The sequence below is a fragment of the Ranitomeya variabilis genome, chromosome 2 (assembly GCF_051348905.1).
Source record: "Ranitomeya variabilis isolate aRanVar5 chromosome 2, aRanVar5.hap1, whole genome shotgun sequence".
In the NCBI taxonomy this organism is placed as follows: Eukaryota; Metazoa; Chordata; class Amphibia; order Anura; family Dendrobatidae; genus Ranitomeya; species Ranitomeya variabilis.
The window spans coordinates 242,028,635-242,051,439 of record NC_135233.1 but is presented as its reverse complement, the minus strand read 5'-3'; the positions used below and the strand labels follow the sequence as shown (position 1 = coordinate 242,051,439).

The 22,805-nt window shown below is 42.8% G+C and overlaps 1 protein-coding gene across 4 annotated transcripts in view; it reads right to left on the bottom strand.

Annotated features, from left to right (window-relative positions):
* Window positions 1–22,805, bottom strand: part of LOC143805243 (uncharacterized) — a 67,116-nt gene that overhangs the window by 4,958 nt on the left and 39,353 nt on the right. The gene's annotated exons all lie outside the window — the stretch shown is intronic.

Sequence of the window (22,805 nt, the reverse complement as noted above, 5' to 3'; positions counted from 1 at the left end):
ATAGAATAAAGGTAAATGTGTCATTCAGGAACCACACATAGGGGGTACTAGAAAAGTAAAAAAATCTTGTGTTCACGAAATCAAGCACAATGGCTACCCCTAAATTCGGCTGTTGCTATGATGGCTTGTCAAGTTGTTATCCTAAATGAAGATGAAGGAAGGGCCTCAAACTCCACCTGCAATATATTAGCTATAGAGAGAAAAGAGGGGGAAGGATTTAAATAAAAATAATAACCAGTGTTTCCTCCTATATGTATGAATTCATGTATATATATTTATGTAAAAAGTTATAAAAAAGTATAGAATATATTCAATCTATTCATATAGATCTATCAGGCTAACAGTTAATATAGTTTGTGATTATCGTGTTTTACACCCACAGTGCATGTGTAAAGTGCACATAAAATATGGCTTCAGGTAACTATGGGTCGATCCGTATATCGCTATCATCCAAAAACAGGGAGGAATAAATGAATCCGTGACCCAACTTATTTATAGAAAATAAAGCCAATATGAAAAGCTATATGTTATCTGATGGAATGGCAGACAGGACCAAGGAGGTATTGATTGTGGTCCCTCACCCCTACGCACGTTTCTCCTTGATTCTTCCTAAAGTGGGTTCGCAAATTAATTTATTCCTCCCTATTTTTCGATGATGGCTATATACAGATAGACCATTGTAGAGAACTGGAAGAATTCTCCAACTCCCCCACACTCCCGCTGTCCCTAGCTACGTAATGCATCTACCTGGGATTGCGACCTAAACATACCTGTCATTCTATTAGGGTGATCTTCTATTCTAGTCTCCTGATTGTGACTATTATCATCGCATGAAAATTAAATAAAGAGGACCAGTATAATATACTACAATGTCATTCTTTACTATCCATGAAAGTACTCCTAGGATGCTATCTGGCTATACCTGCCCCAACAAAGAGGAAACAAACATAAAAAACAAAGAAACACGGGATTGTGGTTTTTATATTGAGATGTTTTATACCATAACTTCCCTTTGATGTTGGCTATTAAGCTTTAGGTCTTTGGTCTATCAGTGGGGAAGTAAGCTTTTATGTTTTCTTCTGGAGGAGCTGCCTATCCTCTGAAGTATGAAAATTTTATAAACAGTTAATTCTAATCTTTATTATATTTCTTCTATGAGATGTGATTAATACTGTGTAATTCCCAATAGTGGGTTTCTTCCATCGATGTGCAGGTAGGTGATGTGATTCCGCCCCGGCATAAACTGATGAGTAGAAGTTACTTTTGCTGATAAAACTATTTTTTCTGTGCTGTACAGGAAAAGTAAATTATCAGTGAGTTGTCACAGCCTGCAACCACGTGCTGGAAGAAGAAAGCAGTATAGAGTTGTGACTGGCTGCAGTTGTGGAAAGGTGGCTTGTACTGGGATGGGGTCATGATGATGGGTAGAGTCATGGGGGCATGGTGCCTGACAGTCAGGAGGGCATCATGACTAGCACTGTTATGGGCCATGTACGATGACACTGTCTTAGACAACAAGTCACTCTAAGGCTGGAGTCACACTTGGCGTAAGACAATACGCCACGTATTATACGTCCGTACTACGGCCGTAATACGGAGAAATGTTCCCAAAATATTGATCCGTACTCAGGGTGTGTCAGCGTATTTTGCGCATGGCATCCTCCGTATGTAATCCGTATGGCATCCGTACTGCGAGATTTTCGCGCAGGCTTGCAAAACCGACATCTAATGGATTTATGTGCTCAAATGTTAGGGAAAACATATATACAGTATATATATATATATGTCATTGAGACACATATATATATTCTGTATTTAGATTTCATTCAGCGCGATATCTGTGAACAGCCGGTAATTCAATTGCCGGCTTTTCATTTCTCCTGCACAAACCCGACAGGATATGAGACATGGTTTACACACAGTAAACCATCTCATATCCCCTTTTTTTTTGCATATTCCACACTACTAATGTTAGTAGTGTGTATGTGCAAAATTTCAGCGCTGTAGCTGCTGAAATAAAGGGTTAAATGGCAGAAAAAATTGGCGTGGGCTCCCGCGCAATTTTCTCCGCCAGAGTGGTAAAGCCAGTGACTGAGGGCAGATATTAATAGCCAGGAGGGGGTCCATGGTTATTGGCCCCCCCGTGGCTAAAAACATCTGCCCCCAGCCACCCCAGAAAAGGCACATCTGGAAGATGCGCCTATTCTGGCACTTGGCCACTCTCTTCCCACTCCCTGTAGCGGTGGGATATGGGGTAATGAAGGGTTAATGCCACCTTGCTATTGTAAGGTGACATTAAGCCAGATTAATAATGGAGAGGCGTCAATTATGACACCTATCCATTATTAATCCAATTGTTGGAAAGGGTTAAAAAACACACACACATTATTAAAAAGGATTTTAATGACATAAACACAGCGGTTGTTGTAATAATTTATTGTTCTCGCAATCCATTTCCAGGCCCTCGCTTGGCAAAATAATAAACGCACAAGATACATACCTTCTGATGTCAGATCACGTCCCACGAAGTAATCCATCTGAAGGGGTTAACTAATATTACAGGCACGAGCTGCGATAAACCACTCGCTCGTGCCTGTAATCCCCGGGTGCTGAAAGGAAAGCTGGATCTGTACTTACATTGAGTCGCGGTGAGGCGCCCTCTGGTGGATGTTCTCATGAACTGCAGCCTGGGAACTTTTTCCCACGCTCCAGGTCATATGAGGACATCCACCAGGGGGCGCATCACCGCGACTGAAGGAAATGTAGGTCAATGACCTACATTTCATTCATTCGCCGGGGGATTACAGACACAAGCACCGCTGCATTTAGCAGGGCTCCTGCCTGTAATATTAGTTAACCCCTTCAGATGGATTACATCGTGGGACGTGATCTGACATCAGAAGGTATGTATATTGTGCGTTTATTATTTTGCCAAGCGAGGGTTTGCAAATGGATTGCGAGAACAATAAATTATTACAACAACCGCTGTGTTTATTTCATTAAAATCCTTTTTAATCATGTGTGTGTGTGTTTTTTAACCCTTTCCTACAATTGGATTAATAATGGATAGGTGTCATAATTGACGCCTCTCCATTATTAATCTGGCTTAATGTCACCTTACAATAGCAAGGTGGCATTAACCCTTCATTACCCCATATCCCACCGCTACAGGGAGTGGGAAGAGAGTGGCCAAGTGCCAGAATAGGCGCATCTTCCAGATGTGCCTTTTCTGGGGTGGCTGGGGGCAGATGTTTTTAGCCACGGGGGGGCCAATAACCATGGACCCTCTCCTGGCTATTAATATCTGCCCTCAGTCACTGGCTTTACCAGTCTGGCGGAGAAAATTGCGCGGGAGCCCACGCCAATTTTTTCCGCCATTTAACCCTTTATTATAGCAGCTACAGTGCACAAATTTTGCACATACACACTACTAACATTAGTAGTGTGGAATATGCAAAAAAAATGGGGATATGAGATGGTTTACTGTATGTAAACCATGTCTCATATTATGTTGGGTTTGTGAAGGAGAAGGAAAAAGCCGGCAATTGAATTACCGACTTTTCACTAACACCGCTGCGTATTTCTCGCAAGTCACACTGCAGGTCCGTGTGGAATCCGTATTTTTCTCGCCCCATAGACTTTCATTGGCGTATTATTTGCGCAATACGCTGACAAACGCAGCATGCTGTGATTTTGTACGGCCGTAGAACGCCGTATATTACGGATCCGTAATATACGGCTAATAGGAGCAGCCCCATTGAGAATAATTGTGCCGTATGTAATGCGAGTTTTACGGACGTAGTTTCTGCGCTCTTACGTCCGTAAAACTCGCATGTGTGACCCCGGCCTAATGATGACTGTTACTATGTCCATGATTTATTTATTTTTTTAATCTATGCACTAACCTCCTTCTTAAAATGTAATTTTTCTACAGATTTTTTTTTTCCGCTTTTTGTTCAGAAACTGAGTTTTTACTGTACTGTGTCTGGTATTACATTTAGTAGGAAAATCTGCAATATCACAGTCCAATACCAAGAGTGTACTGTTTCTGATAAAAACAAAATAGAACAGATTTTTTTCTTACCCTGGATAACCCTGTAAGGGCTTTTATCTGTTTGTCAACTAGCAATGAATCTCTGGAAATAAAGCAATTACACAGCCCTGGAAGTAAGAAAGCATCAAATATTTAGCATCAGTTTAAAATGAAATAATGGGATGGTAATGCTGTATGGATCATGACTAGTGATGAGCAAGTATACTCGTTGCTCGGGTTTTCCCAAGCACGCTCGGGTGGTCTCTGAGTATTTGTAACTGCTCGGAGATTTAGTTTTTGTTGACACAGCTGCATGATTTACGACTGCTAGCCAGCCTGAGTACATGTGGGGGTTGCCTAGTTGCTAGGGAATCCCACATGTATTCAAGCTGTCTATCAGCTGTAAATCATGCAGCTGAGGCAACGAAAACTAAATCTCCGAGCACTTACAAATACTCGGAGATCACCCGAGCGTCCTCGGGAAAACCCGAGCAACGAGTATACTCACTCATCACTAATCATGAAATATGAGGAGCATTAAAAAAGGAAAGAAACATAATTGGTGGAAGAAATAATCGACAGCAGTAAGGGACGTAATTGAATTGAAAAGAACCCTAGGAGCCAATGTTCACATGTTGACTCCTAGGAGGTATGGTCTCAGGGGCACGTCAGGTGGAGAGTTTTATAATTGCCACTATACTGCACAGTGATGGAGTTTATACCCTGGTACCACATACATTATAGGCAATTACATTTTTTCGGTCCTAGTACATTATGGGAGGTAAAGAAATTTAGCAAAGCATATATCACAAACTTAAAATACACCGTACCTAAGCAGTGAATTTACCTGGTGGTTAGAGGAGGGTAGAAAAATGCATAGTTTGCATAACCCTTGCTGTGACCTCTGTTATTTACGAAGAATTTCAACCAAATATTTTGAAGGAAATGATAAGTGCACTTTATACTGTGACCATTATTCTTTCACATATCTGACATATAAAAGTCAAATGATGAATATTCACTAGAGATTCCCTCCCCTGTCCATAGAAAACACAACCATACCTGGATATACTCGGACTGACCTGATTTTTTAGAAACAGTTCTGGTAAATTTGGGAGACAGAATGAGGGTAGATACTATAAGAATGGGTAAGAGGCAGAGAGAATCTATCTCAATAAACTTTATAATAATTCTGCAACTGTCTTCGGCCAAGACTGGAGCTGCTGTCAAGCAAAAGTGTTGCAGCCATTGTTGGGGGTCTCTGGTCGAATTACCACTTGTCACCTATCCCTTGGCGCCAGGTCTGCTAAAGCAGATGAGGCACTGGGGGGTGCCAACATGTAGGAAGAGGAAAGCAGGGCTCTTGTCCAGCAGCCATGTACTACCAACCTAGCCACTGACCTTGGTCCTGTGAATGGTTTTGGCCAACTCTCCTCGAGGCTTTTCAGAACTTAAATATTATTAAGCTATATTTAGCCTAGGTGCTCAATATCAGATCAGACTGAGATGAGGGAGGAGATGTAGGGTGGTGCTTACCCTCAGAGTGATTTATGGGTGAGAGTGAAAGGTTTATATTTAATTCTGTGCCAGATGGGCAACCAGTGCAATGACGAGTACAGTGTAGAGACATCAGTGTAGTGGTTGGAAAGGAATATGATCCTGGCTACTGCATTCAGGATGGATTAGAGAATACAGAGTTTAGTAAGCAGGAGACCAATTAGTAGAGAGTTGCACTAGTCCAGACGAGAATAAATAAGAGTAAGGCCGGCGTCACACTAGAGAGTTTTACGGACGTATGTGAGGCGCAAAAACAATGCATTGCACACAGACCAATGATTTTCTATGGGGCAGCTCCTATTTGCTGTATATTTCTCGGCCGTATTTTATGGGTGTAGAAAAACGCAGCAAGTTTAGACACACCTCATTTAAAGATTTTTCTGTATTTTCATGACTATGAAAATTGTACATTCACACTGAAGGTGTCAAAACTATGAATTAACACATGTGGAATTATATACTTAACAAAAAAGTGTGAAACAACTGAAAATATGTCTTATATTCTAGGTTCTTCAACGTAGCCACCTTTTGCTTTGATGACTGCTTTACACACTCTTGGCATTCTCTTGATGAGCTTCAAGAGTTAGTCACCGGACATGGTTATCACTTCACAGGTGTGCCCTGTCAGGTTTAATAAGTGGGATTTCTTGCCTTATAAATGGGGTTGGGACCATCAGTTGTGTTGTGCAGAACTCTGGTGGATACACAGCTGATAGTCCTACTGAATAGGCTGTTAGCTGCTTTTTTCTTGCCATAATACAAATTCTAACTAAAGAAAAACGAGTGGCCATCATTACTTTAAGAAATGAAGGTCAGTCAGTCCGCAAAATTGGGAAAGCTTTGAAAGTGTCCCCAAGTGGAGTGGCAAAAACCATCAAGCACTACAAATAAACTGGCTCACATGAGGACGCCCCAGGAAAGGAAGACAAAGAGTCACCTCTGCTTCTGAGGATAAGTTTATCTGAGTCACCAGCCTCAGAAATCGCAAGTTAGCAGCAGCTCAGATTAGAGACCAGGTCAATGCCACACAGAGTTGTAGCAGCAGACACATCTCTACAACAACTGTTAAGAGGAGACTTTGTGCAGCAGGCCTTCATAGTAAAATAGCTGCTAGGAAACCACTGCTAAGGACAGGCAACAAGCAGAAGAGACTTGTTTGGGCTAAAGAACACAAGGAATGGACATTAGACCAGTGGAAATCTGTGCTTTGGTCTGATGAGTCCAAATTTGAGATCTTTGGTTCCAACCAGCGTGTCTTTGTGCAACGCAGAAAAGGTGAACGGATGGACTACTCTACATGCCTGGTTCCCACCGTGAAGCATGGAGGAGGAGGTGTGATGGTGTGGGGGTGCTTTGCTGGTGACACTGTTGGGGATTTATTCAAAATTGAAGGCATACTGAACCAGCATGGCTACCACAGCATCTTGCAGCGGCATGCTATTCCATCGGGTTTGCGTTTAGTTGGACCATCATTTATTTTTCAACAGGACAATGACCCCAAACACACCTCCAGTCTGTGTAAGAGCTATTTGACGAAAAAGGAGAGTGATGGGGTGCTACGCCAGATGACCTGGCCTCCACAGTCACCAGACCTGAACCCAATCGAGATGGTTTGGCGTGAGCTGGACCGCAGAGTGAAGGAAAAAGGGCCAACAAGTGCTAAGCATCTCTGAGAACTCCTTCAAGATTGTTGGAAGACCATTCCCGGTGACTACCTCTTGAAGCTCATCAATAGAATGCTAAGAGTGTGCAAAGCAGTCATCAAAGCAAAAAATGGCTACTTTGAAGAACCTAGAATATAAGACGTATCTTTAGCTGATTCACACTTTTATATTAAGTATATAATTCCACATGTGTTTGCTTTCTCCTTTTCAAACCCGACAGGATATGAGACATGGTTTACATACAGTAAACCATTTCATATCCCTTTTTTTGGCATATTCCTCACTAATAATGTTAGTAGAGTCTGTGTGCAGAATTTGGGGCTCTAGCTGTTAAAATAAAGGGTTAAATCACGGAAAAAAATGGCGTGGGCTCCCACACAATTTTCTCCGCCAGAGTGGGAAAGCCAGTGACTGAGGGCAGATATTAATAGCCTAGAGAGGGACCATGGATATTGCCCCCCGGCTAAAAACATCTGCCCCCAGCCACCCCAGAAAAGGCGCATCTGTAAGATGCGCCTATTCTGGCACTTAGCTTCTCTCTTCCAATTCCCCTGTAGCAGTGGGATAAGGGGTAATAAAGGGTTAATGTCACCTTGCTATTGTAAGGTGACATTAAGCCTGGTTAATAATGGAGAGATGTCAATAAGACACCTATCCATTATTAATCCAATAATAATAAAGGGTTAATAATACACACACATTAAGAATAAAGTATTTTATTGAAATGAAAACACACATGGGGTTGTAAATTCTTTATTATACGCTTAATCCACCTGAAGACCCTCGTTCTGTAAAAGAACAAAAATAAAAAAAGCAACATTATCCCATACCTTTCCGGTGCTCAGTCACGTCCCACGCTGTAAATCCATGTGAAGGGGTTAAATAATTTTACAACCACGAGGCTGCTAATGCAGCTGTGCTCCTGGCTGTAAAATCTGGGGAATGAATGGAATGCAGGGGAACGTAGCATTGTAGACTTGCGTTGCTGCGCCCCCTGCTGGTATAAACTCATGTGAACTTGAGCGTGAGAAAATAGTCTGAAAAATTCCCACGCTAGAGTTTGGGATGGGATATTGTTGCTTTTTTATTTTTGTTCTTTTACAGAACGAGGGTCTTCAGGTGGATTAAGTGTATTATAAATATTTTACAACCCCATGTGTGTTTTATTTCAATAAAATACTTTATTCTTAATGTGTGTGTATTATTAACCCTTTAATATTATTGGATTAATAATGGATAGGTGTCTTATTGACATCTCTCCATTATTAACCAGGCTTAATAACACGCCAGTTTTTTTCGTTATTTAACCCTTTATTTTAACAGCTAGAGTCCCCAGATTTTGCACACAGACTCTACTAACATTATTAGTGAGGAATATGTAAAAAAAAGAAAAGAAAGGGATATGAAATGGTTTACTGTATGTAAACCATGTCTCATATCCTGTCGGGTTTGATAAGGAGATGGCAAAAGCCGGCAATTGAATTACCGGATTTTCTGCTATCTAGCGCTGTATGAAATATAAATATATATATATATATATGGCTGTATATATTTTCATATTTGAGCCCATGGGTCCATTATATGTCCATTTTGCAAGGTTGCGAGAAAAAAACGCAGTACGGATGCCATACGGATTACATACGGAGGATGACATGCGTAAAATATGCAGCCACACCCTGCCTACGGATGACATACAGATCACTGTTTTGGGATCATTTCTGCATATTACGCCTGTAAAAAACGGACCGTATTTCCCTACGCTGAGTGTGACGCCGGCCTAACAGTAAGGGTATGTGCCCATGATCAGCTGCGGGTTTGACGCTGTGTTTATATTGGATGGAATTTCTAGAAATCTCATGTCCATGTGTGCCTAGTCGCCTGCGGATCACCCGCGGACATTGACATGTGGCGCGACTATCAAGACCGCAGCATATCAATTTCTCTTGTGGAGACACTGGTCTCCGCAAGAGAAATGATATCAATACTGATTGTCGATGTGACATTAGTGGTGCACTCAATAACAGTTCAGCGTTGGTGACTCACTCTGGACTTGGGGAGGGTAAGGAAAGCTGTTTGATTTTTTTTTATTTAAAACTAAAACCAACTGGGGAGCAGGGAGCTTATGGAAACCAGAAAATCCATTCTTTATAGCTGAGAATTGTAGTCTTCAAATCAGTATTAAGTTTAAGGGTGTGGACTGTACTTTTGGGTTCCTGCCTCTGAAGATAGCAATTGCATTATCTGAATAACGTTGTATGTCTTTTACGGGTATAATGTGTTATGCAAAATATGTTGTGATTTTTTTTGGATGTGATAAGTATAGAATGTTACAAATAATATTGCTAATGTACAAGTCCTGTAATGTAATGCCAAGGGTGAGTAGTGTACAGTATGGGAGGACATAAGACAGTAACTGTACGAAGTTAGTGACACATACAGTTCCAGAATGAGAGGGGCAACTTCCAGTAAAAGGAGACCACTTCCTGATAGTAGATAGTGAGAATAGTGAGAGAGGAAGAGAGTTGGAGTTAGTTGAGTAATGTGATCAGATGAAGTTCAAGGTGGTGCAGTGGGCTGACAGCACGAGTAACTTATGAAATTCTCTCCCAACATTTCTGCAACGTCCAGAGCTCAAGTCTCCAGACAGGTGCTATGGAGTGCACCTCAAACCCTTTCGTACAGAGGAAAATGAATGTGGAACCGCATGTGGGAAGGGTAACAGATCTCGGGTGTACTGCAGATCTGGATTGGGAATCCCTGAGGCTGACAGGATCAGTGGGCAAAGGGACAGTACAGGTAGAATGGAAGGAAAATCTGGAAGTGTACTGTATTATGGAAACAATAAACGGAAAGTGCTGTGCCCATTACAACGTGTTGCAATATGATGCATACGGACTTTTGAGTAAATGTCTTTGTCCTGAAACAAATTGGGTGTCCCCTGATTCATGTGTGGAGATGGCTGAGGCCTACAACCTGCAAGTGAATGTGACGCACCACACACATGACAGCACACTGTGTCTGGGACACAATGTTCCTGTAAAGTGTCCTATGGCACGTTACAAGAGCAAGTCAAGGAGTGGTATATTGGTTGTGTGTTTCTGGAAGAAAATGGGAGAACTGCAAGTTACATCAGGAATAAAGATCATCCACCTGTTACGGTCATCTGTTCCCCTGTTTGGTCACCACTTACTTTTCTTGAGTATAAGAACTTTTCTTTGTGGTATCACCCCTTTTAACAATCTGAGAAGATATGTGCTCTATTGTAACAGTGGTGGGAGCTAATAGATTACTCCCTGATACTTAAGGGTTAACTGTAATTTGATGCATTTGTATGTGATAAAGGTATATACTCCTGGGGCGGCAGTTAGCTGGGACAGCGTTAATTGAAGTTGCCAGTCCAGTTGGGAGGGATAACAGTGTTAGTGACAGAGGTAGGAAATGACAGTCAATGCGAGGGCAGCAGTGAGTACGCAGCAGGATTTTTGGCTGCTAGGGACAAGGTGAGCCTAATACTCGGGGCAGTGGATTGCCACAAATACCCTTCCGCGTGATTCCGTCTAATGGCCAAGGGCTACCTCGAGATGGACATCGAGGGCCAGGGGCACACTCAGCTTGTGAAGCTACAGGAAGAGAGGGACTCGGACCACATGGGCCGGAAGGTATTGCAATCCAAATATACTGCTAGAGGTGAAGAAGATCCCCAAGGGCTAGGAAAGCCAGACAGGAGGATATGCCACCTATCCTGAGAACCAAGGCTGAAGTTTTATCCAGTACCTGTGGGAAAGATGACAACCCGTTGGGCCTTATGCTTTGAACCTGCTTGTAAATACTGTACAGACTGCCATTCACAAAGTAAAAGTTTGTTTTTTATTAACCATTTGTCTCCTGGATTATTTGCTGAATTGGGTCCAGAAGAATTCCTGGGAGCACCACAAACACAGCAGCACACCAGGACTGAGACATACCTTTTCTGTAGAATGCCAGAGCGAGTGGGGACCAAAGCTCGCCCATGACTTCCTCGCTTGGGCATCTTACATTATAATTGTCCCACATAGAAGGGTCTTTTTTTCTACTAAAGACTAAAGAGATATGAATAGAAGTTGCATAGTTACGGACATCCTACGACTAAACTGCTTATTTGTGAATGTTAACCACCATATGAATATTCAGCAAAAAATTTAGTGAATGGCACCAGGACGCACAATGCTATAATGGAGCGGATGTATGCAACCCTTTTCCAACCCGCAGCATGCGGTATAAATTATAACTGCAGAGTGGTGCTCAGCTTTCAAAAATCCAAAGACATGCAACACAAACAGAGAGTGGGAAAAAGCGGCACTCACCAGAATCAGCGCAGTGAAGTTCTTTAATGTGTCATATTGTTAAAATACAACAGCAGGTTGTAGGCGATGAGGGTGCGGGGAGGGTGAGCTGGACGACGGCCGTTTCACGCAATCAGCGCTTCCACGGGTCAACGTCGTCCAGCTCACCCTCCCCGCACCCTCATCGCCTACAACCTGCTGTTGTATTTTAACAATATGACACATTAAAGAACTTCACTGCGCTGATTCTGGTGAGTGCCGCTTTTTTCCGCTCTCTGCTCTCTGTTTGTGCACCATATGAATATATTTTTGGTCTATTTCGTTCTGATGATTTTGTGTAGATACCGCGTGCATCCTGAACTTCTGTGTAAGAAGGTGTTGAGCGTGTCATTTCTGCAGTGTTCAGACATCCACAAACATAAATCTCCAAATTTGGTGCTTTTTTTTTACTTTCCTCTTTTGTATTTTTAAACCTGTTAACACAGTATATCTTATAATATCTCTTCATAATTTTATATATGTTTGATGGTCATTGCTTGACTTGCTAAGACTTATCCATCAGTAGTCATATTGCTCCTTGGTGACATTTCAATAGTTCTTAAGTACAGGTGTAATTACATTTCTCAAGAAATAAACAAATATGTTACATGAAAATGCAGCGCTGGAGTCCTGGGTTAAAATCCCACCAAGCACAACATCTGCAAGGAGTTTGAATGTTCTCCCCATGTTAGTGTGGGTTTCCACTGGGTACTTCGGTTTCCTCCCACACTCCAAAGACATACTGATAGGGAATTTAGATTGTGAGCCCCATTGGGGACAGCGATGATAATGTATGCAAACTGTAAAGTGCTGCGGAATATGTTAGCGCTGTCTAAAAATAAAGATTATTATTATTAAAGATTATTATTATTAAAAGTCCTGAATTGACTTTGCTTAGAAATGCCTGGCTCTTATAGGCCCCCTTACATCTGTGCATACACCAAACCACCTCCTAAAATAACCACTCAACATTGCTCTATTTTGCATGTGACGGCCACAGCACCCTCTTTACCAAATAACATATTAAAACATACATTACATAAGTATATTACCTCAGAATGAGCATAAGTAGACAAAAATATAAAGTATATAGGAAAAAAATCGGCTTACCAGTTCAAGCGTTTTGACCTCCTGTTTGCAAGCCAATGGACAAGGGTGAAGCAGCCACAACCAGATCCAATAGAGAAAAAGTCAAGCGAATGGCATATGTTGCTAAAAAATAGCTTTTATTCCATAAAAATAAAATGACCAACATGACACACTAGTGGGAAAAGCACGATCAGTGCGTTTCGACTTCGTCTTATTCATTCATTCATGAATGGATCTCCACCGGTATAGCATAGGTGATAACTTGGATCATGTGGATAGGTGATAATTTCTCTTCAGCAAACAACCTCTTTAATGTGATATTATACAGTGGTGTAATGTGGTTATTTAATGCATATTGTTAGGAACAAAGCAAAAAAAAAAGACAAGGCTTAGTATATTATATTTAAAGTGAGGACTACCTACCCTACCAGGGTCAACACATGGTTACTCACCTTTTTCATGTAGTTATATCTTGCATAAATCACATATCGGGAAGGAGTGGTGGTGCCCAGTGTCCAAGTGCAGGATCCCTAGTCAGAGATTAGTAGAGCCAGAGATGCCTCTGGTGAGCTTAAAGATGATTATGGTTTTGGAGAAAATACATATTTTCGGCACTGCTGGATAACCAAATGGATTGTCAGAATTACAGAAGAGTCAGTGTGGAGATGCCTTTTGTAATAAAAAGCTCTCCTTTATTTACATTTCCAGTGACGTATGTCAGGGAGTAGTTCATTTTGTCTGTTGAAGGATAACTATTCCATGAAGCGTGTCACTGGAAATTTAAATAAAGAAGGTTCATTAATTACAAAACACGTCTCCACAGTGAATCTTCTGCAACACAATCCATTGGGTTATTCAGCTTTGCCCAGCAGGTTTCTTTTCCAAAGTCTCATGACGGCACATCTAAGGCTACGTTCACACTAGCGTTGTGCGCCGTTGCGTCGGCGACGCAACGCACAACGCACGCAAAAACGCGTCAAAACGCACGCAAAAACGCTGCGTTTTGCGACGCATGCGTCGGTTTTTGCCGAAAATCGGACGCAAGAAAAATGCAACTTGTTGCGTTTTCTTGGTCCGACGCTTGCGGCAAAAAAGACACATGTGTTGCACAACGCAACAAAAAAAAACGCATGCGTCCCCCATGTTAAGTATAGGGGGCGCATGACGCATGCGTCGCCGCTGCGTCGCCGATGCAAACCCGACGCACATTAGCTTAACGCTAATGTGAACGTAGCCTAAGATTGCCTTAAAATGGAGAGGTTTAAAGCCCCATCCGTCCCAATTTTCCATTCTTCTCCATGTTTAGTGTTTTTCCTGTCCGTCTGTAGACAGGTAACCTCAGAAAAGTGCTGGGACGGGTCTTCTTTTTCTTTCTACCATTTTTAGGTTAGGTTTGTCATTATGTTTTACTCTTGAGTGACTTGTGTCCATGGTAACTCAAGAAGTTGATCTCCATCAATATGTAATAACATCTGCTCTGATTATTGTGTTTTTTGCTTCATTTGTTATGCATTTTTTGTGCAGATTTGACTAAGCGGGTTTCTTTTTAAGGCATTTTTTATTATAAGGCTATGTGCACTCGATGCGTAATGGGGTGCAGAATTTTCTGCACAAAATCCGCATCTCCTGGCAGAAACCACAGGTGCAGATTTGCCGCGGATTTTCCGTGGATTTTGTGCGTTTTTTATGCGGAATTGATGTGGATTTTCTGCGGATTTTCTGCGGTTTTTACCACTGCGGATTTCTATAATGGAAGGGTGCAAAAACGCTGCAGATCCGCACAAAAGAAATGACATGCACTTCTTTTAAATCCGCAGCGTTTCCGCGTGGATTTTTCTGCACCATCTGCACAGCTTTTTTTTTTTTCACATTGATTTACATTGTACTGTAAATCACAGTGCGGAACTGCAGCATTTCTGAGCGGAAAAATCCGCTGCGGATCCGCACTAAATCCGCATCGTGTGCACATAGCCTAAAACTTAGGAAGTATGCACTTAAAATGCAATTGCATTTTTACGGCTCTCTATTGGAGCTTATAGGAAAAAAATGCACCTAAAAAAGACAGCTCAACAGGGCCTTTAAACCCACAATGGGCGTGGGTGTTCATGAAGTCACATCCACTTTGCTCGAACTCTTAAACACAGCAGATTTTCTGCTTGGGGAAAAAAAGCAGCGGAATCATAATGAAATATTTACGCTACATGAGAACATGGCCATAAAGTGTAGGTTTCAGCTTCTTGTGCATCATTTGATACTAGGTTGAGTGAGAACCCCTGAACATCTGTGTTCCTTGACCCCTTAGTTTTCGTTAATTGCTTTTTTTCCCTCCTTTTTTTTTTCCCAAAAAAAATCATAACTTTTTTTTTTTTTTTTACTTCTATGTTGACATACCCATACGAGGGCCCATTTTTTTGTGGGTCAAGTTGTAGTTTTCATTGACATAATTAATTTTGTCATATAATGTACCAAGAAATCTGCAAAAGTCAATCATCTTTTTATGGCAATAATTGTGTAGTAAAAATCATGATACTCCAGGTCTGTACAATTACTGCAGTTTGATTGCTTTTTATTGCATTTTTTGTTGGCGGTGGGTTGACAAAAGAAAAAGTTAAATTTTGGTGTTTCATGTGTTTTTTTTTGTCTCTTTTTTTTTTATCACATTACGCATGCAGATCAGACCATTTTATTTTTTAATAGCTCAGACTCTGGCGAAGTTAAGGGTTTGTTTCAGGTGGAGCGAAACTTCTGAGTGGGCACCTAACCATGTAACCGTGATTACAACTATGGTGGGCACCCTAATAGTAGATGGAGAACCTCAACAGATGACCATGTAAGGGGGTGACTGGAAGATGTGGCAACAAGAGGGTTATGTGCTAATTTTTGCTGTTTATTTGTGTGTGATAAAAGTTGTATTTTATCCTTATGGTCGGTTTTGTGTCTCGGTTCTCCTGGAGGCTCTGCCTCAGGGCCGTCCCTGGGAATGGGAAAGATCTATCCACTAGGGCAGTGGCGGTGAACTAATGGCACATGTGCCAGAGGGGGCACGCTCGCCATCTCCTTAGGACTAGTGGCGCCACCACTCTTCTCAGCCCCCTCACCATCTCCCTCATCACTGGCACTGTGGCCACACTCCTCTACATGGGTGCCGTCTAATCAGGTCACGCATCCTCCCATCAGTCTGCGTGCGGGCTGAGGAGAGTGGCGGCGCTAGTGCCCACAGGTAGTATTGTGATTTATGAAGAGAACAGATCAGCGTTGGAACAAACAGAAGTGAGTAGATACAGTATATACTCGTGTATAAGCCAAGTTTTTCAGCACGAGTAATTGTCCCAGAAGATGGAGGGGGAGGCAGGATCCGGCAGCTGCGGCTAAATCCTGTGCACGCTTCTAAAGAGAAATGAATTTCCACTGCACTGGCAGTGAATATTCATTTCTCTTTTAGCACACATAGTGTGAGCCGCATCCGCCGGCTTCCAGCAGCTACCGAGCGATCACAGGTGCCCCCTCATTAAGGTAATGAATATTCACATCTCTCCACTCACACAGGCATGGAGAAAGGTGAATATTCATTACCTTAATGAGCGGAGACATGTGATAGCTCAGCTGCAGATGCTGCTGGCACACAAACAAGATGCTGTGAGGGTGTGCAGGGAAGTTAAGTAGGATTTTTTTAAAGGGACTCTGTCACCTGAATTTGGAGGGAACAATTTTCAGCCATAGGGGCGGGGTTTTCGGGTGTTTGATTCACCCTTTCCTTACCCGCTGGCTGCATGCTGGCTGCAATATTGGATTGAAGTTCATTCTCGGTCCTCCGTAGTGCATGCCTGCACAAGGCAATCTTGCCTTATGCAGGAGTATACTATAGAGGACAGAGAATGAACTTCAATCCAATATTGCAGCCAGCATGCATCCAGCGGGTAAAGAAAGGGTGAATCAAACACCCGAAAACCCCGCCTCTATGGCTGAAAATTGTTCCCTCCAAATTCAGGTGACAGAGTCCCTTTAATGCTTTTCTCATGGGGTCATACATACAAGGATAGGGATGAGAGACCATGCATACAGGATGGGGATACGGAGCCATGCATACAAGGATGGAGATAAGGAGCCATGCATACAAGGATAGGGATGAGGAGCCATGCTGACAAGGATGGGGATGAGGAACCATAAATATCAGAATAGGGATTAGGGGACAGTGCATACCTGGCTTTTTCTCGAGTCAATACGTTTTCCCAGTTTTTCGTGGCAAAATTAGGTGCCTCGGCTTATACTCTGGTTGGCTTATACACAAGTATATACAGTATTTTTTTTTAATGTGAGGCCATTATACTGTATGCAGCACTATGTTGGCACATTATACAGTATAAAACATTATGTGGGGCCGTTATACAGTATGGAGCGTCACGACGGGCCATTATACAATGTGGAGCATTACGTGGGGCCATCATACAGTATGGAGCACTGTGTGGCCGTTATGCAGTATGGAGCATCATGTGGGGCCATTATACAGTATGGAGCATCATGTGTGGCTATTATACAGTATGGAGCACTATGTTGCCATTATACAGTATTGAGCATCATGTGTGGCCATTATACAGTATGGAGCACCATGTGTGGCCATTATACTGTATGGAGGATTGTGTGGGGCCATTATGCTGCATGGATCACTGTGAGGTTCATTATACTTTATGCAGGACTATGTGGGAGCCATTACATTGTATGGAGAACTATGTGGAGCCATTGTACTTTATGGAGGACTTAATGTGGCCATTGTACTGTATGGAGGGCTGTGTGGGGATTACATATCATACTGTGATGGGGGTCACCATTCTTTGTTGGGGGAACTGAGGGGGGGTACTGTAGAGTTATACTGTGCGTGTGGAGGAGTTCACTGTGGGGGTGTCATATTTCTTTGCATCATACTTTATCTGTTTTAGTCAAGATTTTTTTAATCCTTTGTTATTACATTTTTTAATTAGGCTATTGGGCCATATGCTTTTTACTTCTGTTACATAACATATTATATTATTCCACTATAATTCCAAAAGTTAATCATTTTATTTGATAAAAAAACCTTCCTCAATTGTAGACTTTTTTTAACAAATATCAAGGCTGGCCTGCAACTTTCTGCAAGCTTTTAACTTTGGCCCAATGTGTATTTGAGTTTGATATCCCTGCCTTAAAGGGTTTGTTCTCAGCATGATAAAGGGTTACAATTGCAAGATGGTTGTAAAAACAAACTCCTCAATTTTATTTTTGACTAAAATTCCTCTCCATTCTCAAGAACAGACCTTTACTACAATTGGTGGCTAGTATCGTAGGCTTGGAGTGCAGCGCTTACCAGCCCTTTGATATTAACTCTAAAGTGCGCTAATGTATGAGTTGTCTTTCTAATCTAAAAGCTCAGTATTCAGGCCACTTTGCGAAAAATAGGTGGGTTTTGGATTGCAGTTTGGGCACTCGGTCTCTAAAAGGTTCGCCATCACTTCACTAGGGGGACCATTACCAGCATAGGGATATAGTTTGCACCACACAGGGGAACACACAATTAACATATGGGTTTAGCCCATCAATTGGGAGGGGTTAGTTCAGTTAATCGGGAAGCATTTCCTACTTTTAGTCAGTCAGACTAGGAGAGTCAAGTGTGTGAGGGAGTTCTGAGAAGTGCTAGCTAGACATTGACTTGGTCAATGGGTTCTAAGAAAGCAGATGCAGGAGAGGCAAGAGTTCTGTCAGTGCAAGTCTTCTAACAGTATGAGGACACATCCAAAGTTTCATGTGGAAGCCGGGTAAGTCTTAGACTTAAGGCCTGGAAGAGGTATTGAGTGCCATATCTCTGTCTCCTTTGTGAGGAAGATGTCAGCCAGGTAACACTGAAAGGGAAGGATGATGGACTTTAGAAAAACTATGATGCTGCATAGGAAGCTCCTGGGACCAACAGAAGATGTTGAGGTGGGGGCAGGACTGATAGTACACAAAACAAAGGGAATATCATCAAAGAAGGACTCTGTCTGAATATGTATGCCACAACTGCATTTATCCGAATTGCACAGTAAAGCCGAACCTGTTGATCCAGACCTATGGTCTCCTGTCATATCTGTAGCTGCAGCCGGTCCCATGGATGAGGAGGTAACAAGTACCGTATTTTTCAGACCATAAGACGCATCCCAAATTTTCAGAAGGAAAATAGGGAAAAAAATTAATGTGTCAAATGGGGGTCCATCTTACAGTCCGAATTCAGCTTACTGGGGGGGATCGACAACGCTGGTGGAGTGTGGCCACAGTGCGTGTTTGGTTGTCCGGCGATATGACTCCCATCCCAGGCTGGTGTGAGGCTGGTGTGGGCAGGTGAGGGGGTGGTGTGCTGGGGGGCTCCGCCAGCATTTTGTGAAAGTCCGGAGACCCCACACATCCAGTGCAGTGATGCGGTGGCTTCCGGGAAAATGGAGGCCGGGGGCGGCGCATGCTAAGATTGAGATCTCAGGACGAGATCTCGTTGCTGGAATCTCAATCTGAGCATGCATCGGCCCTGGCGGCCTTTTCCCCAGAGGCCATCGCATCACAGAAATGGATGCGTGGGGCCTCCAGGCTTTCACAAAAGAGCACCACGGCCGAACCTGCTGCACCAGCCTGGGAAGAGAGTGTGATCATCGCCCAACAGTATCGGACTGGGACCACTGCAGAATCGCACGACTCCTGCTGCCACCACAATATTTGTAAGTATATTCCGACTATAAGACGCACCCCCATTTCTCCCAAAAAAATTTTGGGAAAAAAGTGCGTCTTTTAGGCTGATTTCACACTAGCGTCGGTACGGGGCCGTCGCGCTGCGTCGGCCCGACGTACCGACGCATACTGTGAAAAAAATGCCCGACGTGGGCAGCGGAAGCAGTCTTACGACGCTTCCACTGCCCCATTGCAAGGTCTGGGGAGGAGGGGGCAGAGTTTTGGCCACGCATGCACGGTCGAAAATGGCAGACTCGACGCACAAAAAAAGTTACATGTAACATTTTTTTGTGGCGGCGGTCCGCCAAAGCACGACGGTTGCGACGTGTGGCGATACGTCGCAATGCGTCGGTAATGTTAGTCTATGGGGAAAAAACGCATCCTGCAGACAACTTTGCAGGATGCGTTTTTTCTCCTAAACGATGCATTGCGACATGCAGCCAAAAACGCTAGTGTGAAAGTAGCCTTATAGTCCAAAAAATACGATACTCTCAAATGACAAGTGAATACAGAATGAACACCACAGCACCTCACATACAAGTCAAAGACACCTGTATAGAAGGGGGGTTTCAAGGCAAAGAGAACTTGGTTCCGGCCCACAGCAAACCAGCCCTGTGCCCCCCTTCAAGTGGTGCTGCGAGCAGGGTACAGTCCCACAGATGGATACAGCCACAAGCATGGTAGTGTTTGTTATTGTAAGTACTGCAGGCAATGGTGGAGCCCCAGACCATCACAAACATCCAGTGCATAAAGAATGAAGAAGCTCTGATCAGAGAAGTACAATATCTGCAGAGTTCCTTGAATGTTATGCAAGAAAAATTAGCTCAAATAGAAAAGCGGATGGGAACCAGATCCACCTCTGAGGCCTACCTGGTGTTACAGAATCATTATCGGGCCTTCCTCAGGCTCCTACGCAAGTCTGCTGAACCTGTACAGTCCTCTACGTACTAAGCCTGTATGTGGACCGTTCTACTAAGTTCCTCAATATTATCCATGTATTATAGTCCTCGGTCTAAGCCGATCTATCTGGAGCCCCAGCGTTTTCCACCGAGGCTATCTAGTCAGGTTCCAAGATCGCCTTCTACACGCAGAAGAGAGGATCGTCAGGACACAGTGTTGGTGGTGTTGAAATAGAGGACACTTTGCTGGAGGGTGTCTGAGTGATTTGCAAGGACAAACCATTAAACTTAAGGCCCCTGGAGTAGTGAGGCGTACTGCGGAGGATGTAGAAGGGCATACCACCCAGGACAACTCCGAACATCTGGTTGTAGGTTGTCCCATCCTTAGAGATGAGTTTGAAGGCATCCCAGTAGACTGCTTAGTGCATACCGGGTCACAGATAACGACCATGAGTCGACCTGAGTTGTACTTCAACCATTACTTTTAAGCTATGGTCAAGCCAAAGAAGTGTCATGTTTTTAAGAAGGAGATCGAGTACCTGAGCCATAAGGTATCCCAGGATGGATTACTGCCTTCGTAAGACAAAGTAGGTGAGATACAACAATGACCAGCATTCAGAACCCTGTGAGAGTTGAAAGCCTTCCCTGGATTGGCCGGGTACTATCGGTGATTCATCAAAGAGTATGTGAAAATAGCAGGCCTTCTGAATGATCTGCTAAGAGGGACAGCTATGGTACCCGAGAACCAAAGCATTCTCTGGGGACAGAAGCATGAGGAGGCCTTCCAGACCTAGAAAGAGGCCCTGACATCAGCCCCTTCCTGTCTTATGCAGATTTTGATAGGCCATTCCTCTTATATACTGATGGCAGTCTCTATGGACTTGGCCAGTGCTTTTACAGATACAGGATAGGCATGAAAGGGTTATCACCTATGTCAGTAGGTCCATACGGGATACCGAGCTAAACACTCGATGCTCCAGCTCAAGCTGTAACTCCTTGCCCTGATGTGTGACATGACGGAGAAGTTTGCAGAATACCTGACAGGGGCCAAAATCCTTGTGCGAACTGACAACAATCCTCTGTCCCATCTGGACACAGCCAAGCTAGGATCTCTGGAATAGCGTTGGGTAACTCGCCTTACAAAATTTGACTTCTCGATCTGCTACCGCTCTGCCACAGAGAAAACGAGGGCTAATGGCCTGTCAGAGGTAAACTTTGAAAGTCCATCAAGGGACCTCGATGAACACCTGGAAGAAGTACTGCCTGGCCATGACCACTAGGGATGAGCAACCAATAAACATGCGGGAATTGCCTGTGAGTCACTGTAATTCAGTAGCCATCTTGGTGGTTGCATTACTGTGATTAGCTGGCCATCTGACATCATTAGAGATTATAAAAGAGCAGGCGGCACCTGGCTCGGCACACTGACGTCATTGCACAGCTCTGTGACAGTTCATATCGGAGGGAGAGAGTGCTTGTACAGGCATGTGTGCACAATATAACAATTCAAAGTCCTGTAATGTTGATACTGGTGCTGAAGCTGAACCAGAATACTAACAGCCCTTGTCAGGGCTTTTATTGTTTGTATCACATACATTGTGCATTTAGTGTAGGTAGGGAGACAGAGTCGCAGGAGCAGGAAGAGTGACAGAATACAGTCAGTAGACAGTGATTAGGTCTGTGCAGTCTGTTGGCAAATATATAGCTGCAGCTTTTTTGTTGTGACTGAATAAATTGAATATATTTTGATCCATTAAGTGTTGCATGCTTTGAGGTCCTTTTTCTGTTATATAACACTCCCAAAAAATGTTGAAACATTTTACTGGGTTCTATTTCTCAGATATACAGTGTTCAGTGGTCTGTGAACATTTCTGTGATCTCAAAAGCTTGCACAAATTATTTTAGGGTTCCATTTCTCAGCCACAAAGTGTTGCATGGTTTGTGAACATTTCTGTGATCTCTACAACAGAAAAAAAAGCGTTGAAACATTTTTCTGGATTGTCATCCAAACACTATTGCGTTTTTTCTGTTACATCACAGTGGAGTAAACTCCCATAAGCCGCTTTGATTGCTGCAGGTGACCAATTTTTTTATTTTATTAAATATATATATATATATATATATATATATACATATATATATATATATATATATACATACAGCACAGACCAAAAGTTTGGACACACCTCATTTAAATGAAAATTGTAAATTCACACTGAAGGCATCAAAACTATGAATTAACACTTGTGGAATTATATACTTAACAAAAAAGTGTGAAACAACTGAAAATATGTCTTATATTCTAGGTTCTTCAAAGAAGCCACCTTTTGCTTTGATGACTGCTTTGCATACACTTGGCATTCTCTTGATGAGCTTCAAGAGGTAGTCACCGGAAATGGTCTTCCAACAATCTTGAAGGGGTTCCCAGAAATGGTTAGCACTTGTTGGTCCTTTTGCCTTCCCTCTGCGGTCCAGCTCA